Here is an 11376-nt window from a genome sequence, read left to right on the forward strand (position 1 = left end):
ATCAAAATTGGGATTTGTCACTCCGATTGTCGGAGAGGTATCTCTGAGCCCTCTCGGTAATGCACATCACTATAAGCCTTGCAAGCAATGCAGCTAATGAGTTAGTTGTGGGATGATGTATTACGGAACGAGTAAAGAGACTTGCCAGTAACGAGATTGAACTAGGTATTGAGATACCGACGATCGAATCTCGGGCAAGTAACATACCAATAACAAAGGGAACAACGTATGTTGTTATGCGATTTGACCGATAAAGATCTTCGTAGAATATCTAGGAGCCAATATGAGCATACAGGTTCTGCTATTGGTTATTGACCGGAGACGAGTCTCGGTCATGTCTACATAGTTCTCGAACCCGTAGGGTCCGCACGCTTAACGTTCGGTCACGATCGGTAATATGAGTTTATGTGTTTTGATGTGCCGAAGGTAGTTCGGAGTCCCGGATATGATCACGGACAAGACGAGGAGTCTCGAAATGGTCAAGACATAAAGATCGATATATTGGATGACTATGTTTGGACTTTGGAAGGGTTCCGAACAAGTTCAGACAAATACCGGAGTACCGGGCGGTTACCGGAACCCCCCGAGGAGTGTAATGGGCCTATTGGGCCTTAGTGGAGAAGAGGAGGGGCAGCCAGGGCAGGCCGCATGCTCTCCCCCTCTAGTCCGAATTGGACAAGGAGGGGGGCGCCCCCCCCCTTTCCTTCCCCCTCTCTCCTACTCCTACTCTTGGAAGGGTTGGAGTCCTACTCCCGGTGGGAGTAGGACTCCCCTTGGGGCGCGCCTAGGAGGGCCGGCCCCTCCCCCTCCTCCACTCCTTTATATACGGGGGAAGGGGGCACCCCATAGACACACAAGTTGATCAGTTGATCTTTTAGCCGTGTGTGGTGCCTCCCTCCATCATAATCCACCTCGGTCATATCGTAGCGGTGCTTAGGCGAAGCCCTGCGTCGGTAGCATCATCATCACCGTCATCACGTCGTCGTGCTGACGGAACTCTCCCGCGAAGCTCTGCTGGATCGTGAGTTCGTGGGACGTCACCGAGCTGAACGTGTGCTGAACTCGGAGGTGCCGTGCGTTCGGTACTTGGATCAGTCGGATCGTGAAGACGTACGACTACATCGACCGCGTTCTCATAACGCTTCCGCTTACGGTCTACGAGGGTACATGGACGACATTCTCCCCTCTCGTTGCTATGCATCACCATGATCTTGCGTGTGCGTAGGATTTTTTTTTTAAATTACTACGTTCCCAACACTCCACACGCCCACCGATGATGCTACACGCATCACCGGAACAGGGACTAGACGGGGAGACCTTTATTCCATCTTTATGGAGCCGTCACCGTCTCGCCTTCGGACACAAACCCTAACAAAGCTCGAAAAAAGATATGAAAACGGAGCCCTCTCACCGGCAAGGGCCGAGATTCACTCTGCCACCATGGCCTTAAGATTACCGGAGACGGAACGGACCGGCGCCGGCGCCGATGAAAGGCACAAAGAACCCTAATTTTGAGGAGGCGGCGGCCAGCGACGTTGGAGGCGGCGGCTCACCCAGGAGAATGAACCCAACTCCGTGTGAATTGCTTTCAGGCTTTTAGTATTCCAGCAGGTGCCGCATTGACTCTGGGACAACGACCAGTACGAGGAGGAAAGGGAAAGCCCCGGCGTTGCCAACGGCAGCCTTCAGGTCCCAGAGCACGGGTACCGCAGCCGCACCACGGAGGTGGCGGCGCTGACAGTGCGCTGCTGGCGCACCATGTACCGCACGCAGCAGCTCTTCGCGGCGCGGGCGGCGCAGGCGGTGGTCGGCGGCCTGGGCCTTGGCATGCAGCGTCTTCTTCCGCGTGCGTGCCGACCCGGACGGGCTGGCGCTCCGGCTGGGCCTCTTCGCCTTCAGCCTCAGCTTCCTCCTCTCCTCCACCGTGGAGGCGCTGCCCATCCTCCTCCACGAGCGGCGCGTGCTGATGCGCGAGGCCTCCCGAGTCCCGCCGCGCCTACCGCCTGTCCTCTTACGTGGTTAGCCGTGTCCCCGGTTATGGACATCTTGAGTATCTAGTACCTGGATTATCATGTGAATCTCAACATGTTACTCTAAAGTTAATTTTGTTGGGTTTGTTAAATGATGATGCTTAATTGGGATTGAGAATGCTGTCAACCATTCTCAATGTTTAACAACCACCATGATAGTAATTAAATTTATTCCTTTGAAGTAGGGAAAATGGGCTTTACGCAAAAACTGTAACCATAGAGCTTTCCACCAGCCAAATATGCATATAGTATAGTTGTTTCATTCCATTACTCCCTATGTGTTACCTTGCCAGCATATTCCATGTGCTGACCCGTTCTCGGGCTGCAACGTTAATGTTGCAGACTTTTCAGATGATGAATAAGGAGTTTTTAGGTCGTGGTTCTATACTCAGTGATGCCGTTGGAGTAGATGGACTCACTTATCTTCCAAGCCTTCCGCTGTTATCGTTATTAGATGGCCTTAAGCCATATTTATTGTAATAAGTTCTCTTTTGAGACACTCGATGTAATAAGTGTGTGATTGCTACTCTGCTATAAATCCTTCGAGTACTGTGTGGTGTCAGCATTACTGATCCAGGGATGACACCGGAGCACAGAGATCAGACTGTTTGAGGTCTGGTCGCTACAGGGATGGTATCAGAGCACACGCTGACTGTAGGACACGACCACTAAGCTAAAAGACCTAGATCACTACCCACTCTCTTCTCTTCTGACCTCTCATCTTTTCTACTCTTTAGGATGGCGGATGCAAGGAACAAGTTCACCCAACCAGATGAAGATACACCCTTTGGACGCCACTTGAAGGAAGTCACTAGATACCTGAACATAGGAGTACCAAGCTTCACGGGAACCTACAACGCCACTTTACCTGAAGAAGAGGGCTGGATGATTCAAGTTCAAGTTCCAGGAAGGACGTTCATGCCAGTCACTAAGCCCATAGAGTTTTCTTTTGATGCACCAACTTGGAGTCTAGGAAAGAGTATGGCAGCTCACATCGCCATGGGACGCATTGGAGAAGTCTACCGCAAGGATCTCAAGGATACTATCTACCAGATTTGTGGGCGCCGAGATGAACACTGGGAGATGATCAGCACCAGGAAAGATAGATCAATTGCAGCTTTTATCCAGGAGTTAAACCATCACATTCGACGACAGGAGAATCAGATGTGCGCCGACATGATAGATCTGAAGAAGACTAATACTAGAATCAAGGAACTGGAGGAAGAACTCAAGGCTACACGTGAAGGTTATGAAGAAGAAATTGAAGTATTGGTGGAGAAGAATGACGACCTGATCAAGAAGATTGGAATATTTATGGGAGGCCCGACACCAGTAGATGAAGACGAAGAACCCAAGGAGATTAGCCCGGAAGACTACATCATCATCGACGACATCGACTCGGAAGCAGATAGTAGCGATGATGACTATGTTGATGAAGCTAGAGCCGATATCATGGAGTCTACAACCGTAGAATGTTTCTAGTAGACCACCTCACCAGTAGTAGTAGTCCACCATGTAAATTTAGTAGTCCGAGCACTCTTGCAATAGCTAGATCGATTGAATGCCTTTGTTTGATTGAATGAAGTGAATTGTTTGCTTTTGCCTCATGTGCATATGGGTAGTGTTTTCTCTTTAGACCCCCTCTATTCTTATATCTCATCTTTTCTAAACCCTCAGATGCCTCCGAGACGTGACCCCGGATTTGCCTTTCCGCCGGAGCTCACCCAGTTGATCCAGCAGCAGAACACCTTGATGCAGTTGCTAGTTTAGAATCAGAATCAGGGGAACAACAACAACAACCCACCACCACCACCACCTGTTGACCACTTAGCCCGTTTTCTTAGGCTGAATTCGCCGGTGTTTTCTAGTAGCACCGAGCCGATAGTAGCAGATGATTGGCTCCGCAAGACAGCTAGGGAGTTGACCATGTTGGAAATATGCCCTAGAGGCAATAATAAATTGGTTATTATTATATATTTCCTTGTTCATGATAATCGTTTATTATCCATGCTATAATTGTATTGATAGGAAACTCAGATACATGTGTGGATACATAGACAACACCATGTCCCTAGTAAGCCTCTAGTTGACTAGCTCGTTGATCAATAGATGGTTACGGTTTCCTGACCATGGACATTGGATGTCGTTGATAACGGGATCACATCATTAGGAGAATGATGTGATGGACAAAGACCCAATCCTAAGCCTAGCACAAAGATCGTGTAGTTCGTATGCTAAAGCTTTTCTAATGTCAAGTATCATTTCCTTAGACCATGAGATTGTGCAACTCCCGGATACCATAGGAATGCTTTGGGTGTATCAAACGTCACAACGTAACTGGGTGACTATAAAGGTGCACTATAGGTATCTCCGAAAGTGTCTGTTGGGTTGGCACGAATCGAGACTGGGATTTGTCACTCCGTGTAAGCGGAGAGGTATCTCTGGGCCCACTCGGTAAGACATCATCATATGCGCAATGTGACCAAGGATTTGATCACGGGATGATGTGTTACGGAACGAGTAAAGAGACTTGCCGGTAACGAGATTGAACAAGGTATAGGGATACCGACGATCGAATCTCGGGCAAGTACAATACCGCTAGACAAAGGGAATTGTATACGGGATTGATTAAGTCCTTGACATCGTGGTTCATCCGATGAGATCATCGTGGAACATGTGGGAGCCAACATGGGTATCCAGATCCCGCTGTTGGTTATTGACCGGAGAACGTCTCGGTCATGTCTGCATGTCTCCCGAACCCGTAGGGTCTACACACTTAAGGTTCGATGACGCTAGGGTTATAAAGGAAGCTTGTATGTGGTTACCGAATGTTGTTCGGAGTCCCGGATGAGATCCCGGACGTCACGAGGAGTTCCGGAGTGGTCCGGAGGTAAAGATTTATATATAGGAAGTCCTGTTTCGGCCATCGGGACAAGTTTCGGGGTCATCGGTATTGTACCGGGACCACCGGAAGGGTCCCGGGGGCCCACCGGGTGGGGCCACCTACCCCGGGGGCCACATGGGCTGTAGGGGGTGCGCCTTGGCCTACATGGGCCAAGGGCACCAGCCCCAAGAGGCCCATGCGCTTGGGGAAACCCTAAAGGAAGAGTCCCAGCAGGGGAAGGCACCTCCTAGGTGCCTTGGGGGGGAGGACTCCTCCCCTGGCCGCCGCCCCCTTGGAGATTGGATCTCCTAGGGGCTGGCGCACCCCCCCTTGGGATCCCTATATATAGTGGGGTAGGAGGGCCTCTCAAACACACCTTTTGCCTTTGGTGCAGCCCCTCCCTCTCTCCCAAGTTCTTCTCCTCTTCTGCGGTGCTTGGCGAAGCCCTACAGGATTGCCACGCTCCTCCATCACCTCCACGCCGTTGTGCTGCTGTTGGATGGAGTCTTCCTCAACCTCTCCCTCTCTCCTTGCTGGATCAAGGCGTGGGAGACGTCACCGGGCTGTACGTGTGTTGAACGCGGAGGTGCCGTGCGTTCGGCACTTGATCATCGGTGATTTGGATCACGACGAGTACGACTCCATCAACCCCGTTCTCTTGAACGCTTCCGCTTAGCGATCTACAAGGGTATGTAGATGCACTCTCCTTCCCCTCGTTGCTGGTTTCTCCATAGATAGATCTTGGTGACACGTAGGAAAATTTTGAATTTCTGCTACGTTCCCCAACAGTGGCATCATGAGCTAGGTCTATGCGTAGTTTCTATGCACGAGTAGAACACAAAGTAGTTGTGGGCGTTGATTTTGTTCAATATGCTTGCCGTTACTAGTCTTATCTTGATTCGGCGGCATCGTGGGATGAAGCGGCCCGGGCCGACCTTACACGTACTCTTACGTGAGACAGGTTCCACCGACTGACATGCACTAGTTGCATAAGGTGGCTAGCGGGTGTCTGTCTCTCCCACTTTAGTCAGATCGGATTCGATGAAAAGGGTCCTTATGAAGGGTAAATAGCAATTGGCATATCACGTTGTGGTCTTTGCGTAGGTAAGAAACGTTCTTACTAGAAACCCATAGCAGCCACGTAAAACATGCAAACAACAATTAGAGGACGTCTAACTTGTTTTTGCAGGGTATGCTATGTGATGTGATATGGCCAAAAGGATGTGATGAATGATATATGTGATGTATGAGATTGATCATGTTCTTGTAATAGGAATCACGACTTGCATGTCGATGAGTATGACAACCGGCAGGAGCCATAGGAGTTGTCTTTATTTATTTATGACCTGCGTGTCAACATAAACGTCATGTAATTACTTTACTTTATTGCTAACCGTTAGCCATAGAAGTAGAAGTAATAGTTGGCGAGACAACTTCATGAAGACACGATGATGGAGATCATGGTGTCATGCCGGTGACGATGATGATCATGGAGCCCCAAGATGGAGATCAAAGGAACTATATGATATTGGCCATATCATGTCACTATTATTTGATTGCATGTGATGTTTATCATGTTTTTGCATCTTGTTTGCTTAGAACGACGGTAGTAAATAAGATGATCCCTCATTAAAATTTCAAGAAGTGTTCTCCCCTAACTGTGCACCGTTGCTAAAGTTCGTCGTTTCTAAGCACCACGTGATGATCGGGTGTGATAGATCCTTACGTTCACATACAACGGGTGTAAGACAGTTTTACACATGCAAAACACTTAGGGTTAACTTGACGAGCCTAGCATGTACAGACATGGCCTCGGAACACAGAAGACCGAAAGGTCGAGCATGAGTCGTATAGAAGATACGATCAACATGAAGATGTTCATCGACATTGGCTAGTCCGTCTCACGTGATGATCGGACACGGCCTAGTTGACTCGGATCATGTAATCAATTAGATGACTAGAGGGATGTCTATCTAAGTGGGAGTTCATAAGATGAACTTAATTATCCTGAACATAGTCAAAAGGATTTTGCAAATTATGTCGTAGCTCGCGTTTTAGTTCTACTGTTTAGTTATGTTCCTAGAGAAAAATTAGTTGAAAGTTGATAGTAGCAATTGTGCGGACTAGGTCCGTAAACTGAGGATTGTCCTCAATGCTTCTTAGAAGGCTTATGTCCTTAATGCACCGCTCAGTGTGCTGAACCTCGAACGTTGTCTGTGGATGTTGTGAACATCTGACATACACGTTTTGATAACTACATGATAGTTCAGTTAAACGGTTTAGAGTTGAGGCACCAAAGACGTTTTTGAAACGTCACGAAACATATGAGATGTTTTGAGGGTTGAAATTGGAATTTCAGGCTCGTGCCCACGTCAAGAGGTATAAGACCTCCGACGATTTTCTTAACCTGCAAACTAAGGGAGAAAAGCTCAATTGTTGAGCTTGTGCTCAGATTGTCTGAGTACAACAATCATTTGAATCAAGTGGGAGTTGATCTTCCAGATAAGATAGTGATGTTTCTCCGAAGTCATTACCACCAAGCTGCTAGAGCTTCGTGATGAACTATAATATATCGGGGACATGTATGATGATCCTTGAGATATTCGCGATGTTTGACACCGCGAAAGTAGAAATCAAGAAGGAGCATCAATTGTTGATGGTTGGTGAAACCACTAGTTTCAAGAAGGGTAAGGGCAAGAAGGGATACTTCATGAAATGGTAATTCAGCTGCTGCTCTAGTGAAGAAACCCAAGGTTGAACCCAAACCCGAGACTAAGTGCTTCTGTAAAAGGGGAACAGCCACTGGAGCAGAATTACCCTAGATACTTGGTAGATTAGAAGGCTGGCAAGGTCGATAGAAGTATATTGGATATACATTGTGTTGATGTGTACTTTACTAGTACTCCTAGTAGCACCAGGGTATTAGATACCGGTTCGGTTACTGAGTGTTAGTAACTCGAAATAAAAGCTACGGAATAAACGGAGACTAGCTAAAGGTGAGCTGACGATATGTGTTGGAAGTGTTTCCAATGTTGATATGATCAAGCATCGCACGCTCCCTCTACCATCGAGTTTGGTGTTTGCGTTGAGCATAGACATGATTGGATTATGTCTATCGCAATACGGTTATTCATTTAAGGAGAATAATGGTTACTCTGTTTATTTGAATAATACCTTCAATGGTCTTACGCCTAAAATGAATGGTTTATTGAATCTCGATCGTAGTGATACACATGTTCATGCCAAAAGATATAAGATAGTACCACCTACTTGTGGCACTGCCACGTAAGTCATATCGGTATAAAACGCATGAAGAAGCTCCATGTTGATGGATCTTTGGGCTCACTCGTTTCTGAAAAGTTTGGGACATGCGAACCATGTCTATTGATATATATGCATGAAGAAACTCCATGCAAATGGACCGTTTTGTACTCGCTTGATTTTGAATCACTTGAGACATGCAAATCATACCACATGGGCAAGATGACTGAAAGCCTCGTTTTCAGTAAAATGGAACTAGAAAGCAACTTGTTGGAAGTAATACATTTTGATGTGTGCAGTTCAATGAGTGCTGAGGCATGTAGTGGATATCGTTATGTTCTTACTTCACAAGATGATTTGAGTAGATGTTCAGTATATTTACTTGATGAATCGTGAGTTTGAATTATTGAAAGGTTCAAGTAATTTCAGGGTGAAGTTGAAAGATCGTCGTGACAAGAGGATAAAGTATCTATGATATGATCATAGAGATGAATATCTGAATTACGAGTTTGGCACAGAATTAAGACATTGTGGAAATTGTTTCACAACTAATACAGCCTGGAACACCATAGTGTGATGGTGTGTCCGAACATCATAACTGCACCCTATTGGATATGATGCATACCATGATGTCTCTTATCAAATTACCACGATAGTTTATGGGTTAGGCATTAGAGACAACCGCATTCACTTTAAATAAGGCACCACGTAATTCCGATGAGATGACACCGTATGAACTATGGTTTAGAGAAACCTAAGCTGTCATTTCTTAGAAGTTTGGGGCTGCGACGCTTATGTGGAAAAGTTTCAGGCCGATAAGCTCGAACCCAAAGCGGATAAATGCATCTTCATAGGACAACCCAAAAACCATTGGGTATACCTCCTGTCTTAGATCCGAAAGCAATAAAGGATTGTTTCTAGAATCGGGTCCTTTCTCGAGGAAAAGTTTCTCTCGAAAGAATTGAGTGGGAGGATGGTGGAGACTTGATGAGGTTATTGAACCGTCACTTCAACTAGTGTATAGCAGGGCACAAAGAGTTGTTCCTGTGGCACCTACACCAATTGAAGTGGAAGCTTATGATATTGATCATGAGACTTCGGATCAAGTCACTCCAAACCTCGTGGGATGACAAGGATGTGTACTACTTCGGAGTGGTACGTAATCCTGTCTTGGAAGTCATGTTGCTAGACAACAATGAACCTACGAGCTATGGAGAAGCGATGGTGGGCCCGGATTCCGATAAATGGCCCGAGGCCATAAAATCCGAGGTAGGATCCATGTATGGAAACAAAGTGTAGACTTTGACAGAACAGCTCGATGGTCGTGAGGCTGTTGAGTATAGATGGATTTTAAAAGGAAGACGGACAATGATGGTAAATGTCACCATTAAGAAAGCTCGACTTGTCGTTAAGATGTTTTCCGGCAAGTTCAAGGAGTTGACTACGATGAGACTTTCTCACTCGTAGCGATGCTAAGAGTCTGTTGGAATTATATTAGCAATTACTGCATCATTTATGAAATCTTGCAGATAGGATGACAAAACATAGTTTCCTCGACTATTTTCTGAGGAACGGTTGTATGTGATACAACCGGAAGGTTTTGTCAATCCTGAGAGATGCTAATAAGTATGCAAAGCTCCAGCAATCCTTCTAAGGACTGGAGTAAGCATCTCGGAGTTGGAATATGCGCTTTGATGATGATCAAAGATTTTGGGTTTATACAAAGTTTATGAAAAACTTGTATTTCCAAAGGAGTGAGTGGGAGCACTATAGAATTTCTGATGAGTATATGTTGTTGACATATTATGGATCAGAAATGATGTAGAATTTCTGGAAAGCATATAGGGTTATTTGGAAAGTGTTTTTCAATGGAAAACCTGGATTAAGCTACTTGAGCATTGAGCATCAAGATCTATAAGGATAGATCAAAACGCTTAATGGTACTTTCAAATGAGCACATACCTTGACATGATCTTGAAGTTGTTCAAGATGGATCAGTCAAAGAAGGAGTTCTTGCCTGAGTTGTAAGGTATGAAGTTAAGACTTAAAGCTCGACCACAGCAGAATAGAAAGGACGAAGTTCGTCCCCTATGCTTAAGACATAGGCTCTATAGTATGCTATGTTGTGTACCGCACCTGAAGTATGCCTTGCCATGAGTCAGTCAAGGGGTACAAGAGTGATCCAAGAATGGATCACAGGACAGCGGTCAAAGTTATCCTTAGTAACTAGTGGACTAAGGAATTTTCTCGATTATGGAGGTGGTAAAAGAGTTTGTCGTAAAGGGTTACGTCGATGCAAGCTTAACACCTATCCGGATAGCTCTGAGTAGAGATGTCGGATACGTATAATGGAGCAACAATTTAGAATAGCTCCAAGTAGAACAGTTATTTGGAATAGCTCCAAATGGAACGTGGTAGCTACATCTAAGAGATGACATAGAGATTTGTAAAGCACACACGGATCTGAAAGGTTCAGACCCGTTGACTAAAACCTCTCTCACAAGCAACATGATCAAACCTAAAACTCATTGAGTGTTAATCACATAGTGATGTGAACTAGACTTCTGACTCTAGTAAGCTCTTGGGTGTTAGTCACATGGCGATGTGACCTGTGAGTGTTAATCACATGGCGATGTGAACTAGATTATTGACTCTAGTGCAAGTGGGAGACTGTTGGAAATATGCCCTAGAGGCAATAATAAATTGGTTATTATTATATATTTCCTTGTTCATGATAATCGTTTATTATCCATGCTATAATTGTATTGATAGGAAACTCAGATACATGTGTGGATACATAGACAACACCATGTCCCTAGTAAGCCTCTAGTTGACTAGCTCGTTGATCAATAGATGGTTACGGTTTCCTGACCATGGACATTGGATGTCGTTGATAACGGGATCACATCATTAGGAGAATGATGTGATGGACAAAGACCCAATCCTAAGCCTAGCACAAAGATCGTGTAGTTCGTATGCTAAAGCTTTTCTAATGTCAAGTATCATTTCCTTAGACCATGAGATTGTGCAACTCCCGGATACCGTAGGAATGCTTTGGGTGTATCAAACGTCACAACGTAACTGGGTGACTATAAAGGTGCACTATAGGTATCTCCGAAAGTGTCTGTTGGGTTGGCACGAATCGAGACTGGGATTTGTCACTCCGTGTAAGCGGAGAGGTATCTCTGGGCCCACTCGGTA

This window comes from Triticum urartu, chromosome 1A (genome assembly GCF_056163025.1).
Source record: "Triticum urartu cultivar PI428250 chromosome 1A, HENAU_Tu73, whole genome shotgun sequence".
NCBI lineage: Eukaryota > Viridiplantae > Streptophyta > Magnoliopsida > Poales > Poaceae > Triticum > Triticum urartu.